The following is a 5,153-nucleotide window of genomic DNA, read 5'->3' on the forward strand; positions in this document are numbered from 1 at the left end:
CAGCCGGCTTTCCCGTTCCAATATCCGCAAGCTCTGCGACACTCAGACACCCCCGATCCTTCTGTGACCCCGCAGGACCTGAGGTCACGCCGACCCCGCGTGGGCTTCTCCCCGGTTTAGCCTCCGGAGCGATGTCCCTCAGCGGAACAGACTTTTAAAAGTCCTGATTTTGTGCTCCGTTGCTCCACCGCTTCCCGGGAGCCGGCCCCTCCCCCCGGGGTCTATCTTCCCGTCGCTTTGGATTCACTTCTCCGCCAGTCCTACCTTTCAGAAAGTGGTTGTTTTTCTGTTTCTAGAATTGCTGTTCTTCTACTCTTCGATCTGCTGATGGATTTGCAGGTGTTTGCAATCTTTAGATAAGCTCTCTAGCTGATCTCCTGCTAGCTGAGGTAGTCTCAGCCTGCTATTTCTCCGCCATCTTGACTCCCTCCTGGATTTTGTACTCATTTTAACAATGGATAAGCATTAAGTTGAAGAAATGTAAGAAGAATTACATTGCATCAGCATAACCTCAAAAATGGCTTTTAGTCACAAATAAACCATATAAACATGTATAGCATCTTTTTACAATTCATTAGGGAGTGGAGATATCTTCAGAGAACTATTCTTATTTGATTACTACATAGAGGATAGTCTTGATTCATTTACCAAAAAATTCCTATTGTGATTTATTTCTCTAGCAAAACCAAAAACTCCTTTCAAGACCAGGCCACAAGAAATCCAGGCTCAGGTATTTTTGTTTTTATTTTTTTTTAGTGTTTTAAAAACATTCTCTCTTTGTATGATTACAAGATTATAGTTGAAAAGATTTGCCAAAATACATATAAAAATACATATATGCAAAATACATCAAATTTATGTTTGTGCATATATATACATGTACATTTTCTAGATATATAAAGAAATATTTGCTAGAAAACAGGTTTTTGTGTATTTGTTTTATGCATTTTACCATTTTGACACACCTAAAATGTCAGACTGAATTTATTATTTATACTAATTAATTAATATGTTATTTTAGTTATCTAATTTGAACTTTTTTGAATTATATAAGTTATGCACTGATTATATATTTAAGGTTCTATAATAATAATTCAATTTTATTGTCTCTATTCCAATTATAAAATGTGATTATGTTCATCTTATTTTAGAAATGATTGTTATAAATCAATAAAATGAAAAAACAATCAATACAGTGAATAAATAAAGATATTTTATATTAAGTGAAACACTGAAACATAGTACCTAAGCCATAGAGTCAGGCTACTTGGGTTGAAATCCTAACTTCCCATCCATTTGCTGTATTTTATTGGGCAAATTATATTTGTAAGCATTTGTTTCCTCAGTTATAGAACAGAGATGATGCTAGCATCTACATCGAAAGATTTTAATGAGTGTTAAATGGAAATATTACTGTAAAACATTTCCCTGACTACTTACACATAGTAAGCAATCAATAAATGGTAGTTTTTAAAAAATATGTACACAATTGAGTTTACTCATATTTCAATTTTTAATTGGGTAAAAATTAATACAGTGATGTAGTTTTCCACTTATCCAATGGGCTTCAGTCTAAAAGTCCAATAATAGAGTATTGGGAAATAGTCATGTATATTAGTGTATAAATTAGTTGAATACAATAAAATTCATTCTGCACAAATAGCAGGAAGTAATTTATTATGAGTTTACTGGTTATCACACCAAATTGCTGGAAATGTTGAGAGTAGCTTAGAGCCTACTCATCCTCAGAACCATAAGCAAAACATGTCATAGAATCAGCTTAGCGAGCACATCACTGCTCAGAACTCTGAGCACTAGATTCAGCTGACCCAATCTTAGAGTCACTAGACACTCATCATCTCTGCTGGCATTATGACAATACCACCAAAATTGATGGATATAATCTTGCCCTATAGTTTGTTTGTTGCTGTGACATGCATTTTTTTTTTAAGTATTATCTGCTGTTCTGTATATCACTCATTCCTGATTCAAAGCCCAGTATAGGTCACAAACCCTTATGCTCATCTCATGAAAAGCTCAAAAGTGAATATTTATTTTCTTTACTGGGAGGTTCATTAAAATACACCAGACATTAGCTGCCATGTCCCCCCTTAGCAAATTTTCTTACCTATAAGCAACAGAATGCAGGCAGACCAAGAAGAAAGTAGAAGCCTAGTGCTTTCCATACTATCACAGGGAAAAAACATAAACATTGAATGCCAGGGTAACAAAGATGAGTAAAAACTGAGAGGCCAAGGTTCTGAAGAAAAGAGAACAGAGAGAATAGTTCAATATTCAATACCACTTCTGTGGCATTTTCATATTTTCTGGATGGAGTAAGAGACCAAGACAGCAAACAGATAGAGAAAGCTCTAAGAGCTGTGGAAACTAAGCAAAATCTTTGGTTTTATAGAATTTGGGTTTGAACAGTACTGAAGATGCCCAGTATGAGTACGTCTAATCAGTAGTCCAGGTCTCTAGTTGAGTCCCCAAAAAACTATGTACCACCAGTAAAAAAACATAAATAGATTAGTCCCATGCAGAACCTGAATTTCAGGTTCTAACACAGTGTTAGACTTTTCAGATAAAAATTAAATGCTTTCTAGAAGAAGATAATATATTTGAGAACCTGTAAAATTGCCCAGTGATCATCACTGAATATCAAAATACACATCAAAATCAGTGATCATCATTACATGAAAAATTACCAGCCATCTAAATGCAGTACTACGTTATCTAAAACCAACAAAAGTACATTCCACAAAAATAGACCCATAGACCCATATGATCAAGATTTGGGGGTTACTGAAAACAGAAAAGAGCTGTAACTCACTCTACCTAACAAGGTGAGAATTTCCATTAGAGAACTGGAATATAGCAAATAATAAATTGAATAATCTAAAAATAAGAAAATGCAGTATTATTAAAGTCAATAAATGGTTTTAATAGCAGATTGGAAGAAGAAAAAGATAAAATTAGTAAACTATAAGATAGGTTAGTATAGCCAGGAAGGAGAATAATGGAAAATGGAAGAAAGAGCTAAGAAACATTCAGGACAAAACGTGTCAACTACCCTGATTAAATACTAGGAGAAAAGGCCAAGTGGAGTGAGGCAGGACAAAGAACTACAACAATAGCAACAACAAAAAACAGAAAAACAAAACAAAAAAAAAAAATCAAAGATTAAGGGGAAGCTGCAATCCTCATTTATGATGATTCAAAGAAAACAACACCTAGGAAAATTCTTGTAAATTGCTAAAAAAGAGAGAGAGAGAGAAGAAATACAGAAAATTTGAAAAGCAGAGGAAAAAAAAAAAACCTATCTTCAAATGGGTGATTATAAGACTGATGATCGAATTTTCAAAAGAAGTACCTGTATGTGGAGTTTATAGCCTTATGTTTTATTATATTTCATTTAGAAATAGTTTTTTAAGTATTAATTTAGGTTACCATATTGTTTTGAGCAATAGATATTTCTTTTATCAGCAGGATGATCTAGACCTGTAATGTCTTTCTTTTTCTACAGAAATAAAGGTTTTATCAGCACAGCAGCTATGAGTGCTGCTGGCAGTCAGCTCTCAGTTGTCAGCCCTCATTAGACATTACTCCCTTGACGTTGTGTGATTGCTTCAGTTCCAGATCATCTCCAAAGGTCATAACCTCATCGTTGATTGGTTCACATCCAGTGACTGCTCAACACAGGTAAAAATACCCTGCTTTCATGCCTCATCTCTGGACATCTCTTGAGGGTTTTTCTATCTTCAGCACTCCTTGCAAAGATAACTGAGCCATTCCATTGGAAATGTTTTGCAGCTTGACTTCTTCCTGTGACTCAATTCCCTTCTTTCCTCATCCAAGGCTGTTGACCCCAAGAGAATTTGTTAATAAATCTCCTGCTTTCTACTTTCTGCCCCAGAGTCTACTTCTGAAGGAAACCAACCCATGACAAGTAAGTTCCATAATCTTTTTTTCCCACTAATTGGGGCATACCTTATTAATGGTTAAGTTGAAATAAATTTTGTATTATATTTCTGCAGTCAAGCTATTTATATTTTTCAGTAGACATTCATATAGAAACTAGAATAAATTTTTTATAGCCAAGTGATAATATTAAATAGGAATATTAGAGTGTTGGTGGAACAAAGATAAAAGAACTGCACATTGGAATCTCTCCAGTCAACTAAGTGTATCAGCCTGGTACAGGTGTATTACATATGGCAAAAAAGAAAAGAAAATTGATTTCCAAGCATCTTCACGAGAGATTTAAGGAGCTATTGACTATCACTAAGACAGTCAAAAGTTCAGAAATAATAGAAGTAAACCAGTGAATCACCGAAGGAGTAATTAGTAAAAGTTTATTGTACACACACCAAAAAGACAGTTGGCCAACAGGAAGTACTCTAATCAAACATGGAGTGAGGCTCAGGGATATGTTGTTCTCAAGCAGCTTATACAGTGAGGAAGCACTGGTTGTTCTTCATAGCCATTGGTTATAATACCAGATTTTTCTTTATATGATTGGGAATTTGTTAGAGGTCACTTCATAAACTTTTGGGGAAACAGTTTACATTTTGCTGATGATTTCCAGAGGCATAAACAAGAAATGACCCAGGTGAAGTTAGTCTTGCAACATAGTTAAAATGTTGCTTGTGTAACTAAACTGGTTTTGTCTGTTCAGGGAATTTCTGAGACTGGTCTCTGTTTATTTTTAACATATCAATGATATCACAGGTATTGAGTAAGTTAAGCAACACATATGCAGTTTAGGAGAATATATTTATTTTTAATAGTGGTGTTGTCATGAATTGTTCTTTTTTATTTAGCTCTTGAGAAATATGGTTTTAGTATTTTTTTTACTTTTATAATGAAGTTTGTATTGGTTAACTGTTTTTGAATAATTATATTGAGGCATAATTTACATACCATATAATTCACCCATCTGTCAACCGTAACTCAGTGTTCTTTTAGTATAGTCAGAGATATGTGCAACCATCCCCACAGTTAATTGTAGAACATTTTAATCACCTCAAAAGAAACCCTGTGCCCTGTGACTATCATCCCTGTATCCCTTTCGTTCCCATGCTCATTCACTAAGCAACCATTAATCCATTTTTCATCTCTCTGTATTTTTCTGTTCTGGGCATTTCATATTA

The 5,153-nt window shown here is 34.5% G+C and overlaps 1 long non-coding RNA gene across 1 annotated transcript; it reads left to right on the forward strand.

Moving 5' to 3' along the window:
• Positions 1 to 680: 680 nt before the first annotated feature.
• On the forward strand, positions 681 to 3,943 carry LOC122916917. The gene is made up of 3 exons (XR_006386323.1): positions 681 to 730; positions 3,527 to 3,702; positions 3,814 to 3,943. It is a non-coding gene; the product is annotated as an uncharacterized LOC122916917 (long non-coding RNA).
• Positions 3,944 to 5,153: the final 1,210 nt, after the last annotated feature.

The sequence above is a fragment of the Neovison vison genome, chromosome 9 (assembly GCF_020171115.1).
Source record: "Neovison vison isolate M4711 chromosome 9, ASM_NN_V1, whole genome shotgun sequence".
Taxonomy (NCBI): Eukaryota; Metazoa; Chordata; class Mammalia; order Carnivora; family Mustelidae; genus Neogale; species Neogale vison.